Source organism: Pipistrellus hanaki, assembly GCF_964339955.1.
Source record: "Pipistrellus hanaki genome assembly, chromosome: 5".
Lineage (NCBI taxonomy): Eukaryota > Metazoa > Chordata > Mammalia > Chiroptera > Vespertilionidae > Pipistrellus > Pipistrellus hanaki.
Window position 1 is genome coordinate 58954580 of NC_140507.1, and position 21056 is coordinate 58975635.

The window sequence follows — 21056 nt, forward strand, 5'->3', positions numbered from 1 at the left end:
TCTTCCAGATCCCGGGCAAGAAAATTCTAATCATTTTAGTATTACTGAGTCTATATTTATTAACATTTATGTCTACTATTTTCATAGTGCATAATATCAGTAATAAATTCTTTCTTCATAGTATTGATTTGTGGGGGAGAAAGATTAAGTGGTGCTGACAGTAATGATAGAATTTATAGAGCTACGTAGATCTTAGCTGAGTAGATTAAGAAGAAAGTGGATTAATGAAAGCATAAAAATCATAAAATAGTTTTTAAAATTCAGCATTAAACATCTCAAAGAGTTTCAATCCTGTGTAGACTTTATGTAAAGTTCATATTTCCTTAAGTTAAAAATATATTTGCCAATTCCAGCAGCTGCTAATTATTAATTTTTTTTGATCACTGAAAAAATATATACAAATCCATGTTTTTCTACTAAAAGACATATCTGATTCATTGGCAACAAAGATGAGATATTGTCCTATGTGCGTTTTTAAAAAATCCTCAACTATTTCAGAAGTTGGGTAGAAAAGGAGAGTGTTATATATTGAGACTCCTTCAAATTTTATAAAAGAGTAAAAAAATAAATGAAAAGATATAGACATTTATTATATTTTTATTATTGCCCAGATACTGTGGCTTTAAAATAAAGTATACGGTATTTTTCTAACCACAAATCACTTAAAATTTTGGAGAATAAAAGCTAATATGTATGAAGCAAATGGAGAATGAAGAATTATGAAGGTCATAAGAATTTAAAAAAGAATGAAGCATTTTTAACTGTAACAACTTTATTTAGTTGGATAAGGGTGAATTAAATAAAGCTAACATAAAGGGCACTTTCCAGATTGGGTGAAATTGAGGAGGAAACTGGTCTTGTAAGGTGTGTCAGACCATAAAACCTGTGAACAATGCACTGCTCTAGGTGGGGGGGAGGGGGTGTTGGGCGGGTAAAAGAGGTAGGAGGGAAGGGTCTTTATCGCTGGCCCCAGGGCAGATAATCGGGTAGGGCCGGGGACCCCCAACACTTGGGGGCCTTCCTGTAAGCCCAGGAAGGGAGGCGGAACCATATCTGCAAGATAAAGATCCCAGAAGGTTATAAAAAGTGAAGCCCTCTGCCTGTTTCTTCACTCTGATTTGGAAATTATTCCCGGAGTCCACTAGTGTTAATAAATGGGGTCCCTCCCTTTCTCTAGGAAGCATTCTTGGTAATTCTTTGGTCTTCTGTGATTATAGAATCGGAGCTGTAAGGTCCCAGCTGAGAGGTTTGCGATGCAGAAGCAAGACACGGAATCCATGCTATATGTTCTGTAGTCTGTATTTTCTCTTAACCTTATATTATGAGTATTTCTATATGTTATTGTATTTTAGTAGTCATTATAAATAGTTTCATGATTCTCTAGTATATATACATAGACATTTAATTTATATACCTACCTATCTCTATCTCTATCTATCATCTATCTATCTTATCCATTTAAAGTAAGACTGTTAAAATAAAAATAAAAAAACAAACAAGCACGGAATTCAGGCAATTAAAAGGGAGAAGGTTTTAATCTGAGATACCTGGCGAAGCTGGCTGGTCCGAGGGTGGGCCAGGGAAGTTTGCGCCAAAAGGTGGCATAGGTACTTCTTTTATACAGCTGTTTAGGGAGGGGAGAGTGGAGCATGAGAGGTGTGGAATTCCTGCCTTGGGTCAGGGGTCTAGGAAGGCCCTAGGAAGGCGGCCAGCTAGCCAGCTATCTTTGTCACCATCCATCTTGCAGATGCTTGCACCTGCTTTGGGCTTCCCCCCTGCCTTGACCTAACATCCCAGCCTTTTGGTGATAGGGAGCGCTGAAATCTTCCTGGCTACTTCCTGCTGACCATGGGCGAAGAAGGTGGGGAATATTAAAGGCCAAGGTCAGGCAGAGGAGGGTTGGAGGGCGGGTTGGAGTGTAGGGATGGAGCAGGAGCTGGTTTACAGTCACCCGAGACATTTCAGCACTCTGGGAGTGGATGAATTTGAGGAGGCAAAGAGCTAGGGGAAAAAAGACACAGATGAGAATTAGGGGCCCTATCAGGGGTAGGATCCAGGAAGCTAAAGGGCTTTGGAGCCAGCGGAAAAGAGAGTTGTCCTGTAAGTGTCTTGCACGTAATCCTTCACTCAGCTTAGTCAGGGTCTGCACATTCTGTTCCACCACTCCGGACTCGGACTCGTTGATGTAGTAGCAGCATTCTTCTTGAAGGAACATGCAGGTTCCTCCTCTTTCCGCAGTAAGAAGGTCTGGGGCCCTTCGGTTCTGCAGGGCTATTTGGGCTACTGATGTTACCTCTCAGCTGGGACCTTACAATAGCTAGTGAGCTGTGATTGATTATTCTGGAGAGATGGACAACCCTTGCCTGACTACAATAGCATAAAGCTTAAAGTCCTGGTGAAAGATAGTTATCAAAATAGAGTACTATGTTTATTAGAAACATAAAGTGAAAGCACAATTTATATATTACAATATACATATTGTAATCTCTCGTTGTAAAGTCTCAATTTGATACACTTCTATCATGCCTCTACTTTATTTAGTTGCATTTTATTCTGAGTGGTTTGATAGTAAACATTCAGTCTTCATATCACCTTTGCAGAAAGACATTTACTAGGGCTTTTTTTCTTTTTTTTCTTTTCTAAATTGAGGCTCTGCTGAAATTCCACAATGATTAACGAGGCTTAAAGAATATGACCACCAATCATATGACTCAATGTAGTGGTCATATTCTTTAAACACACCCTTTTCCACAATGCAAAAGTACAATGTGTCCAAAAGATGATGATTTGTACATCACTACCAGTAGGTTTAATGGTATTTTATATCGCCTGTAATAGGAATATGTGGATTGTATTGAAGAAAGGGAACCCTTTGAGATGAGTGTAATATTGTCATTTTAAAGGGAAACCACTTCTTTCTAATTTGTACACCTATTGTTTGTTGCACTGACTAGCCTCATTGGTCCTGCACTGAACTACAGCATACTTGTTTAAGTTTTAGTTTTGATCACTTCAGGCATGAGCATGTATATGATGAAGTGTTATCACAGATGACAAGGTGGTGATAAATATGAAATTAAAACAGCCTTCTAATTTTGTAGACAGTTTTCTATTATGCTCACTGGGCTCGTGCTACTGTAAGCTCATTGAACAAGTGGCAGCCTAGTTAATCATAAGCGTCCTGGGGTAATTTGTCGTGACAGGACACCGCGAGCACTCGTTAAATTCAGTGGCTCTTTCACCCCTTTAATCTTCCTTCCTTCCTTTAGTGATTTTTGTGATCAGAGGGATGTACTGCAATAGAAAGCAGGCATTAATAGCCATGCCTCATACTATATAAAAGCATCTAGATATTTTCTTCATGAAACATGTGGGAGACATAAATAATTCCTCTAAATGACAATAAAATTATCTACATTTGTACATCATGAATTCACACACTATATATTTAATTACAAACAGTAGGATGCTGATGAAACCATTAAGCAGACTTTATATTACTATAATTTTTACTAACCCTGATATTATAATATTAAATATAGAATATTCACTAAATTATATCCTGACAGGCTCAATTTTTTTCCATAGTATTTAGGAAAAAAAACCCTCAAGTGTAGTTTAAAAAATGTAAGAATATATCTACTGTATTTTACAAAACATATTGCTTGTGGATTTATATCTGTCTTATCAATTCTTTGCTTGATTCTTCTCTGGTTTTCTGTAACACTAAAAACAATTGTGACTTCTTTGGAAAAATTATCTATGACTTAAAATTCAGATTAACTATTAGAAAAGATAAATATATATGACTATCTAAAATATGAAGGAAATGCACTGCAAACAATAACAACACCACCACAATATCCATCATCATATCAAAAACTGAGTGACAAAAAGGTAGTAAACATTTCTAACATAGTTCACAGTCAGAGGCTACAGTCCCTAATACACAAAGAATTTCTAAACATATGAGGAGAAATAATAAAACCCAATGAAATTGGGGAAGAGATTTAAACAGCTATTCACAAAAAAAGAAAACATAAAAATGGAATTAATAAAAATATGTTCATTTTACCAGCAATCAAATTAATTAAAACTAAAACAAGATACTCTCTCTCAGTCCTCAGATGGACAAAATTTATTCTGGCTTCACCAAGCACTGGGTATGAGTGTGAGGAAGTAGAAACTCTGATGCATGGCTGGTAGGAGTGCAAATAGGAATACATATTTTGGAGAGCATTTTAATAATTTCTAACAGACTTAAAATGTGCATCGCAGGCATTTTACTTTAAAATTTTATATTTGAGACACTCCCACTCTTGTACATGGATACTTATAAGGCTTTTTATTTTATCAGAGATTGTAACAGTGAACAAATAGAGTAAATGCAACTATCCCTTTAGAAGATAAATAGATGAACTGTATGTTTCTCAAACTTTAAATCTTTCACTGCTGTGAAAATGATTAAAGATTTACTTGTATCAATATAAATGAATCTTAAAAATATCATTGAGTCCTAAAAACAATTTACCAAAGGATAGGAAGTGTACTGTATTTTCCAGCGTATAAGACAACCCTCTAATTTTACAGTTAAAACATAGGTTTAGGCCTATATTCACTGTATAAAACTACCCCCACTTCAAAGAAAAGACTTACTTTGCTGTCAAGATCTGCAGGTAATTTTTGTGCAATTTTGGTCTTTTGCCCCCGATTTTCGGTTGATTTTTTTTTATTTCAAAGGTCGTCTTATACGCCAGAAAATACGATATGTTGCCATGATATAAAATGTAAAGAATAAAATCAATAATATGTACATGAGCATAATCTGTGTATATATACATATATAGTCTATACCAGTGGTGGGCAAACTCATTAGTCAATAGAGCCAAATATCAACAGTACAACGATTGAAATTTCTTTTGAGAGCCAAAAACCAACTTCTGCACACGGGCCAGGAAGTTTCAATCTCACTATACGTGAGTGAGTGCCTGCACATGGTATTTTGTGGAAGAGCCACATTCAAGGGGCCAAAGAGCCAAATGTGGCTGGCGAGCTGCAGTTTGCTAACCACTGGTCTATACTAATATGCTAATTAGACCTGGCAGACCAGACCTTTTTGACAAAGTTACAGCAACTGCAAGATCCAAGTGCCAACAGCTGCGGTGGCTGTGAGGGCCAAGGGAAGGCATTTGTGGTGTCTGTGAGGGCTGAGGGCCAGCGGCGTGGGCTGGTCTAGGGGCACAGCCCCTTTCGCAGAGGCAGTGGGAGATGTGGCTGTGTGGTCCCGGTCCCAGTGCTGCCCCTTCCCCAGAGGCAGCCACAGAGGCAGCCACAGAGCAGCGGTGCTGGCCCAGTCCTGGTGCCACGCCTCTGCAGAGGCTGGAGGGATGTGACCTGCTGTGTCTCAACCTCCCACAGCCCCTCCCACAGCTGGCTTGGTGCCAGACCACCCCCACCTACCAGTGGGCAGGGGCGAGGCCAGCACTAAGCAGTGAGGCCTGAGGGCTGGCAGTGGCAGCAGCAGTAGGGTGATGATAGTGGTGCCTTCCTCTGATCAGCTTGGTTTCCTCCTGCGGAGGGAGGCCAGAGGCAGTAGCAGCGGTGGGGTGATGGGGGTAGCACCTTCCCCTGATTGGCTCAGTCACCTCCGGCAGAGGGAGGCCAGACTGTAGTTTAGCCATCAGTAGGACATCCCCTGAGGGCTCCAGGACTGTGAGAGGGGGTAGGCTGGGCTGAGGGACTCCCCTCCCTCCCCAGTGCATGAATTTTCATGCACCGGGCCTCTAGTGTATAAAGACATATGAGATTTATTTAGACACTATCTTTAGGATAGTATTTATATAGACATTAGTGGGAAAGTTACGCTGGCACTGTATTGTTACCTTTTTTTGTTTTTAAAATTAAAAAAAATGTGCTGTAAAGCAAACAATGGAAAATATTAACATCTTTTAAATTTCTCTAGCAAGTACAAAGGAAGTAAGATATCATTTTCTGTACCTTTGTGTGTACTTGAAATATTCCATAATTAAAAAATACAAATCATGCATTATAGTGTTCTCCTCAAAACTTTATATTTGTAGATACTATATATGAGAGCCACATTATTATGAAATTAATTACTGCCCAAGTTAACATACATATAATGTTATAAATCTAAAACATGGAAATCCTGCTTCTCTGTCTCCTAAGAAACATTTATTTATCTAGTCTTGACAGGAGATTTTGAGAGTTCTCTCTCCAGGCTGCGAAATGTTAAAGTTCATCTTGATATGGGAATTCCCAGCATGACACACTTTCTTAGCTCTAATTTGTGATCTGAGGTGTTAGGACAGAAGTTATGGCTTGATTCTTAGAAGTGTCAATGTGAGAAAATGAAAAAAGGTGACTACATGAATAAGTTGCTACTCAGAAGTGCCAAACATAACATAATTTCGGAGAAAAATAGACTCCACAGAAGTCATTTTTTCCACCACAGTTTAAAAAATTTCTAAATACTCTTTCTTCTTATAAACAGTAGATCAAAATAAATTATTTCAATTTTAACTTTTGCCAGAAATGTAATGCAGTTCTTTTTCAGGATAAGCTTTAAAGTTTTTTTTTTTTTTTTTTTTTTTTTAACTGTGTAAATCCCTCTTTAATTTAGAAATTTGCATTTGTTTTTGAGACAGAGGATTGTTAGTAGGTATGGGGCAAACTACTTCACTGAGCCCTTAGATTTAATTATGTCAGGTTCAAGGGAAAGTTAAGTGAAAACGTACAGAGAAACTTTTGATTACGATTTTAAGTTGTTAAAATATGTGAGTCTAATCAAAACCGAGTCTCTTAGATTCCACCCCCCCCCCGCCCCAATCTGTATCTGTGTCATTGGTAAATGGTTTGACTTTTATGGGAAAAGTATAGATTGGGAGTGTTTGTGTGTATTTCCATAGGTTGTGTGTGTACATGTGTGCATGTGTGTGTGCCATTGCCCCAACGTTAGCTCAGAGGAAATTGTTCCAGAATCAGACATGGGCTCTGTCTTCCTATTACCTCCCTATGAAAGAAAGATTGTGAAAACAACTGGACCATGGAACAAGAGAACACAATGGCTTTGGATTTCACAGTGTGGTGTGGTTTAAAAATAAATCCCCAGACTCTGGAAAATGGATTTTAGCAGTAGTGTGCTGATCTTCTCAGGGACAGATGGCAGCCTTGTGGAAGAAGTAGGATGCCTCTAAAGACATGGAGTTAATGGTCCTCTCGTCAGTGATCCTGGGAAGAAAGTACTCTCTTAGCAGGAAATGCTCTTTTCTTTCTACAGGGTCTAGGGTCAGTGGGTTGCACACTGACTCCATAGAAGGCGTGTGGAGATTTTGGATAGCTGTGAATTCCATTGGTGGTGATTGTGGGAATATGGTGTGGGCTGGGAAAAAGTTTGCAGCAGAGGAACATGGGCGTTTTCCAACAACACGGAGGCCGGGCAACCAGTAAACAGGGAACTTGCTAAGGATTTCAAGGTCTGGTTTTGCCCAGTGCACTCTTTGGGAAGCCACTTATAATAGGACTTCAGTGTGAATCTGTGTTGAACATTCGGATAACATCCATAAGCATTGAAAAAGGTACAAATAAACATGAAGTCCTAGGAGTTCTACTTAGAAAGTTGGAAATAGGGTCCATTTTTACGTGAAAAAAATGAGAAAAAGACACAATAACTCTGAAATTGTAACTTATTTGGAACCCATCAGATCTGAGATTGTGGCACAACCAATAACTCTGAATTCCCAAAAAAGGGCAGGCACCTCCAGAAAAGGTGGTATGTGCAAATTTGCTCACTTGTGGCAGAAAATAAAAACAAGAGGTGCCATCTGCCTTCAGATGATTAAGACTACATCAGGTATTTTAACCTGATATAGTCTTAATCACCTGATGGCAAAAACAAACAAATAACTTAATCTCACCTTATTAGTTTGAAAAAATAGAATATATCAGGTAAAATGAAGCCTCGTGTTAAAGGCATGGAGTGGGCTATCATGTCAATCAGGAACATTCAGAGCCTAGATACCCGGGGAGTCTGTAATGAGTTGAAGTGCACATGAGAATAATTGGGGGTGGGTTAGAACATTAGACATTGCAGTTTGTTAGCTATTTATTATTTGTTTATAGATCTAGATTCCAAAATCTGCCTATCACTCATAGTTGCCAACCTACCAATTCTATATCGTCACTTTTTCCTGCTAAAAATACCCCTGAAGAGCCATGCTGTGCTACTCTAGCTTATGATATCCTCATGGCCCTAAATGAAATTGTGGAGTAGATTGTGATTGTTTTTGGTGCCAAAACTCCCCCATCCACTCCCTATATTCACTTCCCATTTCAACCACAAGGATGGCATCTGTGAGGATCCTTATACTGCTGCTAAAATCTGTTTCCTAAACTTTTAGGAGCTATTTTGAAAATAAAAATATAAAAATGTAATTTTTGTTTTATTTTATTGTCAGGTAATGTAAATCTAAAGTGCTCAATGGATTTTCACTTAATTCTTGGGCATGTGATGCATGTATTTATGTTCTGCAAAGCTAATAAGATCTTTCATTATATTGAGTGTCTCTATGATTTAGTTTATAATCATATTGCAGTATTCAAGTATCACTAAATAATAAATCTACAAAAGAAATTATTTGCCTCCTCTGATAATTTATATATAGAATATTTAATGTCCTTAGACTGTTCTCATTTATTCAAGCTTAATTGAGATATAAAGTGGGATAAAGAAGGATTAAAGACATCTGTGGGATTTTATACTCCATAGAATTATAACATGAATAACCCAATCCATTTCTTTTATATGTTAAATATCTTAATTTTTCCCCATTTTAACACCATCGCTACAGTTTAGTTACCTACTTATTCATCTTAACTTACTTATTACTTAGACTGATAATAACTTTTTTGCTTTTTTTATCTATACAAGTCAAGTAGAGTAAACATTTTAAAATATAAATTGAACCTAGCCAGTATGGCTCAGTTTGTTGGGCGTCATCCTGTGCACTGAAAGGTTATTGGTTCAAAATCAGGTATGAGCAAACATCTACAGTAGGGAGAATGCAGGAGACAGCTGATGGATGTTTCCCTCCCTCTCTTCCAACTACCCTCCTATCCTCTCATTTCCTCTCTGTCTAAAAATTAATTTTTAAAAATGCTATTTAAAATATAAATCTATACTAATAAAAGGGTAATATGCTAATTAGACTGGACATCTTCCAGACGTCTTTCTGAACAAAGCCACAGTGGCAGGGGCTGAGGCAGAGGCAGAGGCAGTTAGGAGGTGATCAGGCCAGCAGGGGAGGGCAGCTATAGGTGACCAGGCCAGCAGGGGAGGGCAGTTATAGATGATCAGGCTGGCAGGGGAGGGCAATTAGGGGTGATTAGGCCAGCAAGGGAACAGTTAGGGGGGCGATCAGGCAGGCAGGCAGACAGAGGTGGATAGGGGCAATCAGGCATGCAGGCAGGTGAGCAGTTAGGAGCCAGAGGTATCAGACTGTGAGAGTGATGTCCAACTGCTGGTTTGGGCACCATCCTGCAGGGATCAGGCCTAAATCAACAAATGGACATCCCCCGAGAGGTCCTGGATTGGAGAGGGTGCAGCTCAGGCTGAGGGAACCCCCCTCCTGTGTACAAATTTCATGCACCAGGCCTCTAGTAATTAAATAAAATGTAAAATGGATCATGAAATCTCTCCTCCACTGTATAAGTTTTTGTCTGTTGATCCTCATCCTTTCTAAACCTGTGCACAACTTAGAATATTTTATCAATAGATGTCCTTGCCAATAGGGTTCCAAATATTGTTTAAATTCCATAAATATGATGTGATTGATGTTACAGTACAATAGTAGCAGAGTGGTAAAAGGCATACTACTGAACGGTAGAGGCAATAGATGAGTGGGTCTTAGCATGAACGAGTTTTGCAGTGATTGGCTAGACTTTAGCTTTCTGTCTTAGGCCAAGGGGCAGATGGAACATTGGCACTAGCTTCCTAAACTTTCCTGACTTTCCTGTTACGGTGCAACTCTTATCTGTATAGTAAAGCTAGAGAAGGGCAACTGAAAATTAGTGGTTTTGGGGTTTTACTCTTTCAGATTTTCCAACAGATTTACTAGTGTTCATTCTCCTTTCTGACCTATCTTCTGCTTGAAATACATAAACTGCTTCCTATTTTCCTGATTTAACTCTGACTTATGTGCCTACTCCTATTTAAATTTGTCTTTGGCTTTCTATTACTATGGGAACGAAGGGCAACTTTCTCTATAAGGTTCTGGTCTAGCCTATATGTACCAGTCACCCATGTTTTGGGATTTTATAGCTGCTTAAGTCTTCAAAAAGGCCATAAACCCATTCCTAACTTTCTGACATCTGGGAATGATCAGCATGCCTAACCTTTCCACTACTGAAACAAATCACTACTTTTTAACATCCTCATTTCCAGCTCACGCTTTACAAACCCTTCTAACAATGTTGCCAGAAATTTCTTCTTAATAGTCCTTTGCTCAGAACATTTCAATAATTTCTTAATGACTATCAAAGAAAATACAAATGTGGTCTTCAAAGCCAAATTACTGCTCTACACTCATTTATATATAGTATAGTACATATTTTTATATGATGCCTATGCCTTTATAAACACTGCCCTTATAACTTGTTATGCACCTAGGATACCTCTTCCCCTCTAAACCTTCTCTAAACTTAGTCAAAATCTTATCCATTTCTCAAGAGACTTCTCAAATGTGATTTAAACTTTTCTATTGCTCCCAACCAGATGTTCTTTATTCAATTACATATAAAATTTGTTTTCTGATTATTGTGATCTTTATCTTGAGTTTCCCGGGTTATTTTTGTCAAAAACATAGTGTAAGGGAAGCTATTATCCTGTGTCTTGGAAAATATTTTGATCTTCTAACTAAGGCAAAATACTGCAATCTAAGAAAAAGGATACAAAATACTTCACTAATCAGCTATATCCATGATTGTCAAAGATAAAGATTGTGGGAGAAGAGATATGCCAGTTGATGCTGGAGTAAAAGGACACTCTTTATAACATTTTGGGATCCAAATTTCTCATTTATAAATCTATATACAGGCAGTCCTCAGGTTACATTGGACTCGACCTACATCATTTTTGGTTATGTTGCTGTCTGCCATTTACTGTATTTATGTAAAAAAGTTCCTTCATTTCGATGTTTGTACATATATGCTTTTATTATTATTATTTTTTACCACAAGTAAAGGTCAGGAATTGTTAACTTTCTTTTACATTGTTTTTACTGTTTCACTTCATTACTGCTGTGTATGTGCTCTATGGGAGTGACGTAGGTGCATATGTAGGTGGGTTCCAACTTAGAGCGAAAATTAGGTTGTGTTGTAGGAACAGATCTCTGACATAACCCAAGGACTACCTGTATATTAAAGCCTAAGGGACTGACCAATTGGTCAAATGAATGGTAGCTATGATGCACACTGACCACCAGACCTTCATTGCAGCATCTGCTGAACTGCAGTAACTTGGCAGCTGGGGTTCTCAGGTGACACAACCAGAACCAGATAGGAGGGAGCCCAATTCGATGGTTCATCACTGGAGAACCACCCTTTTGCAATCTGGGTCCCCTTGGGGGATGTCAGAGAGCTAGTTTCAGCCCAATCCCCACAGGTCAGGCCAAGAAACCCCACTGGTGCATGAATCTGTGCACGGGGCCTCTAATAGCTTAATATATTATCAAGTATAATTATATGAAGTGCAACAGCTTGTTGAAGGTATAGCAGAGTACAAGTCTTAAATGAAGCTCATTTTTATTTCAATTTGTCTCCTAATATAATGTTCACATAAAATATTAATACTTATAAATTCAATTATGCTTTCAAATCATATAACATTGTTTTATTTTAAAAGCAGTTATAAAACTCTATAATTATATATAACAGTTCTTTTTATATATAAATTTTTAGGTAAAAATACCTGAGATCTGGACTGTTCAAATGAGTGTCTAAGGTCAAACATTGTTGGGGATTAAAACAGATTCTTCTTATTCATATTTGGTTCAAATATAGTCTTATAAAGGGTTGGCTACTTGAATATAATACCCATTGGATTCCATACTGTAAAGCTTAATTTTTTTGTAGTTCTTTTTCTATAGCAATGAGGATGGTTCAGATGATCCTACTCCTGTAAAGACACACTTTGCTAGTATAGGGGGTGGTAGTTTTTCAATTCAAACATATGGGTTGAAGCTCTATCAATAGTACTCATCTGATCTTCATTTCTAAAAAGAAATAATTGAGATTCAAACAGATTCAATCAAAAGGCATCTAAGAATAAAAAATAAACTCTCTTTACTTGACTACAAAGAAAATAAGGAAGCTAAACTCCCTAAAATTCCAGTAAAAATGAAATCAAACTCTAGTTCTTTATAATTATAGTCATAAACCAAATAAAGAAATGCTATGAAATGAATAAGCTAGTCAACTACAATATATACTGAATAAGCTATAATTCATGAAGTGTTCCTGCAGCTTATGACCCTTTAAGTGAACGTTTTTGGTTTTGTTCATTTACCATTGTCAACCAGTGAGGTGGCTGCTTTATGATGCTTTGCTTTTGGCTGGGTGTGAAAGGAAAAGGAGGTTTGTCGGGGAGACAGCATTTATTTCTATATAGATGTTGACAAAAATAGAAAGCGGAGGATAGAAAATTGCTAGTTAAGTACTGTACATCCTGTTTGTGAAAAAAGTTCTCCTTTTCAAATGAATGTCAATGAGAACTCTTTTTCCTCTAAAATTTCCCAGCACATAGTCTCAATATATTCTGACTTTTAGTTTAACAAAGGAAATGTTAAACATTTAAGAGTTTTATATAACATCCTTCTATGTACTAGCCTGCCTTTTCTCTCCCTCTCTCCCTCTCCCCCCCTCTCTCTCCCTCTCCCCCCCCCCCCCTCTCTCTCTCTCTGGAGCCATTAGAGTCACTTAAAGGAGATAGGGACTTTTTTCCCCCCTGATGCACATTTTCTCAGGTCACTAACTTCATTTTATGCTGCATAAATTTCTCAATAAACTTTCCTTTGCTTTACCACTTATCATTATATTTTATTTTTATCTAAGAAAAAATTGGTTTATTCTACACAGATGTATAATAAGATAAAGCCCTCACTGTGGTAAAATGTTTTTCAAATATGACTTACTGAATAGGCTTCTATTAAAGAACTAGCCTTATTGAACTTGGGTGGTTGTATAGAGTGATCCTGTATTCTCAGTTAAGTAAAAATTAGCTAAAAAGAAATAGCATAGCGATACAAATAAAATAAAATAAAACAATGGAAAATCTACAGCTGTTTCATGTGTGCCTAGGAGGATATACAATTCAATTTAAAAAAAATTATATATATATATATATATATATATATATATATATATATATATATATATATAACGACTCAGAAAACAATGTGAAATTCTATAAAACTGAAACACATTATTCTAAAAAATAATTATTTTACTATGTTTTCCCCCCTACAGATATGCAATCAGTGTTTGCTTTCAAGAATACCTGAGGTGAGTCTTCCCTTCTAACAATCACACTTCTTTTTATTAATGTTGAATTCTTACACATATCCTGTGACCCTCTGTGATTTCTAACTGTATGGAACTATATAATTTTAGAGCTGGTTGCTTGGAGAAAAATTTGTATGATTATACACATTCTTATATGTTGTGGTTCAGAGGAAGCGGGCGAGATAGGAGATATAAAATACATGTGTGTACTACATAGCTGGTGTCTCTTTAGTGTGATCCTAGCTGACCTGGCTGTCTCGGTGCCCTGGGTACGGCAGGTGTCCACAGGGCGGCTTCCTTGTAAAGTCAGATGTGAGTTCTATCGAGGTGATCTGAAAGCTGCCCCAAGGCACCACAGTTCCTTACTGCAGTAAGTCCCTCCCCCAGCTGAAAGTCCTGCTTCTGCCCCAGCTCCCGCTGTTACCAGCCTCCTACTGCTTGGTATGTTTAGGCAGGTTGCCAGCAAGACGTCTCACGCCCAGCTAGCTTTCATGGCCACTTAATCCGTGGGGAACTAACAGCCCTCCCATGCCAAATGGTGGGCGGGCAGGCTGATTAGCACTGCCACCTCTCTCTCCCCTGCGCGCTCCCATTCTGTTTAACTTCAGTCATGTAGACAAAAGAGGTACATTATAGTGTGTGGAGTAAGCACATAGCCAATATAATGAAAAAATGCATCCCTTTGGGCTTCAGACAATGCAGTATCATTGCTTTATTAAATTTTGAGACATCCTAAATTGAGCTTTTAAGAAAGATGAAGTCCTCTTTTTTTATATTGGAGGAAAAGCTGTGGTATTCTCCTCATGATTTGGGTGATTGTCATTCTCCCTAGACTTCTGCTTATGTACACCAGGGGAAAGGGTCTGGATATTGGTAGGGTGTAGTAGGAAAGACTTGGATGTTTTCTTGTAAGTTCTTAAGGTGGTATCTACTTCCTAAACTTAAGTACCTAACATTGTTTAATTCTTTTATTTTAGTACTAGACATTTTAGTTGAATATATTTAGAAGGTACTTTTGAGAAAAGTATATTTTAATACTTCTACATAAGACCATTTAAAAAAAGCCAATACTTATGGAAATCTCTATGTTTATATCGGTGTTGATTGAGCCAAATGAGGATTTATAAAGAGGGCATTTCCATGGAATGAGACTAATATTTAATTTGAAGATCTTTCTTGAAAGGTATTACAGTCTTGATAACTTTGAAATGTATCTGTCAGCTATTTTGCTTAATATGCCTTAATTTGGGTTTATCTGGTGTTTTCTCATAATTGGACTGAGGTTATGCAGTTTTGACAAAAGTAGGAAGAAATGGTATTGTGTTCTCAGTGTATCATATGATCAGGTTCATAATGTCAATGCCTTGTTTTTGATGATGTTGACCTTGATCACATTTTTTTGCACTGTGAAATTTCTGTCAGTTGTAGAAAAAGTATGTTCATTATAAAGCTTTTATCTTTCACCCTGAAGTTATTGAATATTTTGAAGGATAATCTTGTTCTTCTCAAATGCTCATTATTTTTTAGCATCAATATATTTGGATCTTATATATGTTGGCAACCCTATAACCATTTGAAAAAAAATAGAAAATTTGAAAAAAATACCAAAATTTTTTGGGGACAACCCTATAACCATTTGAAAAAAAATAGAAAATTTGAAAAAAAATACCAAAATTTTTTGGGGAAAATGGACAACAGGTATGAATGAACAATTCACATAAAAATGTCCTAAATTAAAACAAAATAGGAGAAATCAAATTAGATTTCCTATGACATATCATTTATGGTCCATCACATTGGCAAAAAGTCAAAAGCTTAACAATACACTCTTTTGCTGAGGCTTTAGGGAAATAGTTGATTTCATTCACTGATGGCAAAAATTCAAGGTGTATAACACCTATGAGTCATGGTTATACCACAAAGTAGAAGATTTCATGGCCATAAGATAGATTAAGGTAATTACTTGCAGAATGGTAAATAAAACAATCCTTGGGGAAGTCCATACCAGTTTCAAAATTATATTCTTAAATTATTTGCCTGTTGTCCTACTGTTATAGGCTCAATATTCATACATCCCCCCAAAATTCATATGTTGAATCCTAATCAACAAATGTGATTGAATTGGGAGAAGGGCATTTGGGGGTAATGAGGTGAAGATGAGGTCTTCATGATGGGGTTAGTGCCTTATTAAAAGAGATCAGGGAGCTTGCTCTCTGTCTGCCATGTGATGAGATATCAAAAAAGTCAGCCATCTGCAAGCCAAGAAGAGGAGGCTCACCAGAACTCAACAGGCTGGCATCCTGATCTCAGACTTCCCAGCCTCCAGAACTGTGAGTAATAACTTTCTACTCAATGGTATTTTGCTATAGCAGCCTAAAACAGCTATTTTTTTTTGTCTGCATTTCTCATGAATTTGAAACAATGTCTTAAACATATTAATTATTTGATTTCATAAAATCATGTCTGGATAGCTTGTTTGAAATGATAAACCATATAAAAATAATTACGTATAACTAATTTTTAAACCAGTACTTTAAAAAAATCCTTTTTATTTGCACCCAAAGGTATAATTGAAAATATCTCATCTATTATATAAGTCAAAAATAATGAAATCTCTTGACAAATTAATAACACTTAGGGATTTTTATAATCCATTAAGTCAAAAGATCTTGTGTGCGTATGGAATTGATTCTCTTTGAAATATTAATGCCTATTTGAGCCTGCACTTTTAAATTATATATTTCTTCCTCCACAAAAGCACTGTGTTATTATTTGAGAAGTCAACTATATGCCACTGATCTGGATATCCTGTCGCTTTTGAGACATGCATTCTCACCCAGCGTTTTAGCAAACTGTCATTTAGTATTCTCTTAAAAGACTTGAGAAAGATTGTGATAACTGTGGTCATTTCCATATAACCTTCACATGTAGAAAGTGAGATTTCACTTTATTTTCACAATTTTTCTAATATTGAGGTGTAAAGTTGTGTTGGGATTTTTTTTTTCTTTTTCATAACATTTTTTTTCTACTGAAGATACCAAGTACAGTTAAGATCAAGGCTAGTGTATGTTGTAGTGGAAGGAAGTACTGAGGTGCACGCATGCGTGTGTGCATGGATGTGTGTGTGTGGGTGTGTGTGTTTCTAAGGATAGATATTTAAGATAAGTAATACTTCGGAAATATTTAGAATAGCAACATCCATTCTGCATTTTCTTGATCACAACCTCCTGCTAGATGAATAAAATTGAGCAAATAAGTATTTATTTCATAATGTCCAAATGCAGTAAGCTAAATTATATTTGATTAGGTAGTGATTATCATTATATTATGAAGGCTATTTATTCTAATGAATAGGAATGTCACTTAAAGTATTTGTATTTGAGTAGATAGTGATATTGAGGATTTTCATGACAAATAATATTATTATTTTTTTAAAAAAATTGTGAAGTTCCCTTCTAGACCAACCACACATGGCCAGGTAAATGATGTGGCCATTCATAAGAGAGACTCATTTTTTAGAGATATTATATCAGGTTCTGGAACTAGCACCATCATAAGAAAGAATAAAATGTGAGGCTAAAGAGGGTACTTAGAGAAAATTTGCACATTAAAACAAGGGACCACAGGTCCTCCTCTGCCTTGATCTCTGAAATTAGACAAGATCATGGCCTTTCCCCACCTCTTCCCAATTGGTGGTCTCTATCCAATATGAAGGCCTAGCTTATGCACCTCCGAGTCAACATGAATCTGAAGGTCATCTCAGTCTCCAGGTTCAGACTCCTAATCGCCAACCCAGTGGATTCTAAGACAGAGGACCTCTATCTGCAGTTGCAGGAAAATTTGAGCTGAAAACTAGGCTCAGAATCTTTTCTGTCTTCTTGAAAAAGGAATGCTGAATTGTAATGTCATACATCTATTTTCCTACGTTTTTATTTTCTCTAAAAGCCTATTGTATTACCTATCACAATTATGTCTATGAGACATTTAAAAGTAATATGGTAAATTTCAGTTCAGATGGAGATCCCATTTGACAAATATCTTTCATTGAAGAGATCATTGAATTGCCTCTTCACTGTACTAAGTGGTTTAGTTATGTTTATTAAAAAATGTTAAACACATCTATAAACCAGACATTAGCATTTTTATCCAAAAGAGCAAATTATGGATCATGGAGGTAAAAGATACTTGTAACCGGTAGCATAGGTACCATTCCAAGGTCTTTTGATTGCCTAATCCATATTTTTCTACCTTACTTCCTATGGTGCTTTGTATTACTTTAACAATATAGGTGTATTTGTTAAACAAATATCTAACTAAATCAGTAAATATGCTATAGACTTAAGGAGTTTTCTGAATAATCTGAACAGAAATAATGTTTCTTAGAATTAGTGTCTACTGTGGAATGGGAGTATGACTTAAAAATGGTGAATGCCAGAAGTGTGTTTGTGTGTGCGCGTGTGCGCGCATGCTTATCTAAGTGTCTGATGTTCTCTTGAGATTAAAATGGAATTTCAGCAGTAATTTTTTTTAAAGTATAGGTATTTTAGATGACAAAGGATTTTAGTGAAGGGATATACAAGAGATTGTCAGTAGTGGATAGAAAAGTTTCATGTTCTTTATTGCAGCACAAACACACAGAAATTTAAAGTCTAGTTAATAGATCAATCTGTAATGTAGCCATGGTATAGCAAAAAGAGGGAGTCTTTAAGACTGAACTTACTGAAGATAGCAAATATATTTATTAAAATGCTTGTAGTACATAACTAAGAGCCAACCTTCATTTTCCTGACCAATGTAATTTTAAAAGTAGCAAGATTTTTAGAAGAGCCCTATCACTTTCAAGCGTTCTCGTGTGATCTTTCAGGTTCTCTTTACATTGCTGGTCCCTATCCCCAGAGTGGCTGAAGCATCAGCTACTCCTTCCTCAGGTACAGCTCATCTCCATGCTGTGTTTACTTCCTTCTTGTTTCAAAAACTGTAACAAGCTGCTCTCTGGCATCTCTTAGTGTCTGCCTACTTCATTTTTTTCTTTGAACTGATTTCCAAAATTCACCTCAAGATCTGAGTTTGTTATTCATTTATTTTCATATATTTAAAAAATGTTTTCTATATTTTTTGCTAAATGCGAGAGCCTGCTGGATGTCTTAGTCCCTAAGAAGCACAATGTCAGCTTGTGTGGCATTGCTGTACCTTTCTCTCTCTCAAATGATTCTTCCTCTAGCACCTAGCAGCATAACATTCTTCTCTGCTGTAGTGATCAGAGGTAATATTCTGCTCTCTCTCAGGAAGAATCCCTTCTGATTGCATTCTAAGCTCCAAGTGCATTTCTTGTACAACTCCACAGCATTTTCTATGCAACACTTTATTTGTTATGAGACTCAGGTATATATTTGATGTTAATTAATGTTTATTGGCCAGCAGACAGATTTTTACATTTATAAGATGCATGTGTTAAGTTGTTTTTATATTTTTGATTCTCCCATCTCAATAATACCAGCAGCAGCAACAATCACTTAAAAAAATGTGTTCTGAGAAACTGCCAAATGTATTTTGAAAGTTTTATATTATTAAACCAAGGCCCAGGGATGATTATAATTATGTTGTAAGCTCATTTCAATGCTCCAGGTTTTGTGTTTTCTTTTTTTTGTCACCTTCTCTGAAGGACCCTAGGCACTGAAGTAGAAATGATCACGTAGCCCAGGTGCATTGGAGAACAGCAGTTCTGGCTAACAATATCGTGTCCACCCAATGGGTTTGTAAAGCACACACTCAGGTAGTACTGTTGGCATTAAAGGAAATGAAAGTGTCATGGTGAATATGAAGGCAGATAGATATCAGCCAGTGTGTAATACTAATGGGAAAAATTAAAAGAGAAAAGATCAAGTCAAATGAGAATAAGCCTAAGTATTCCAAATAAAAATCCAATTAAGGAAGTGCTTACTGGAGATGAAATGTGTTTTAGAGAAAGATAACTACACTTCCTGTTGGTTCTGAAAAAAATTGTTAATTGCTATCACTTCCAGTTTGGGGCCAATGACTAGATGGAACTCCCCGAATAAACACACACATAAAGAAAAATAAATTACTTCATTATATTAAGAAAGTTATCCAAAGCACATGCTCACCTTTAATAGTACTTACAATCAAGGTTTGATCTCCTAATAACGCTAGGCAAAAGTCAAAACTAACATAGAGATAAGGACAGAAAGCCACTCTTTTCATACTAAACCACTCAAAATTAGGACCCAAAGTGTCTGAAGCCAGGTAGTTTACTGCATATTTTCTTCAGTGTGACCTCTATATGTAATTACAACCATAAAATTCAGATTATTTGATTTTAGTTTTCATACACACACACACACACACACACACACACACACAAAACCATTTTTTAGACCAAAATAAAGTAATTGAAGAAAGATGTAGCATAAGAATAGTTGTTTAGCTTTGAAAAGCTCTGTGTATAAGCAGCTCTGTGTATAAGCTCTATGAAATCTAGCAATTCCCCTTTCTATTGTAATAAGGGAAAATGACAGTCAGAAGAAAGAAGTGTTTTCTAGGGAATAATCTGGTTCAGATATAACAATTGACCTAGAAGAATGTTTTCTGAGAATAAAATGCTTGTCTATGAAGGAGTAGCTATTGTTATTCAGTGAGTTAGAACCATGCAATGTCCTAGTGGTGGCCACATTTGCAGAAATCGGGCTTTCATTAGTTGCATCCAGAATTAGCTATGTTTTTCTTTGTGACTTTGTATTTAGAAATATGAGCTGGCTAGCAGAAGAGATTACAGGTAATTAGAATGTGAGGGAGGTCAGGAAAAAATTTCACAACGCTCCCTTATTCTGCTCACTATGTGGTCTGAATAAGAATACCTATAATTGACCAACCGTGAGGTTCATAATGCTATACACCTAAAAAGTAACCAAAAATGTTGAGAAATAAAATAAGAGACTATAACAAAAGGAGAGATCCAGTGTTCATTTTACTGATTACTTAGATTTGAAAATGGGTCACTAAAGTATTAAAGTGTACTTACAAATGTGGCTTTTCTGCTCCTCTCCCCAGCATACCTGCAAGGGTCTTATGTCTCACATGCAGGTTAGCCTCATCTCCACTTAGTCTAGTCGAGGTTGGCCATCTCCCCATGATCGCCCTGCAGAGAGGGGCCCAGGCTACCTGGCCAGCAGCTTTGCAGTGGGTGGGTGGGGCCTCCCTCTGCAGGGCGATCAATTGTGGGGCTCCTGGACTGTGAGAGGGTGCAGGCTGGGCTGAGGGACTCCCCCCCGCCCCCCTCTACCTTGCACAGTACATGAACTTCATGCACTGGGCATCTAGTTGAGAAATAAAATGAAACCTGGAAAGAATGGTTTATTCTAGTCCCTTTGAGTTACAAATGAGGACATTTGAGTTCCACATAGCATGTATAAATAGCAGAAAATTACACAGCTAGTTAATGGCCAGACTTATACTAGAAT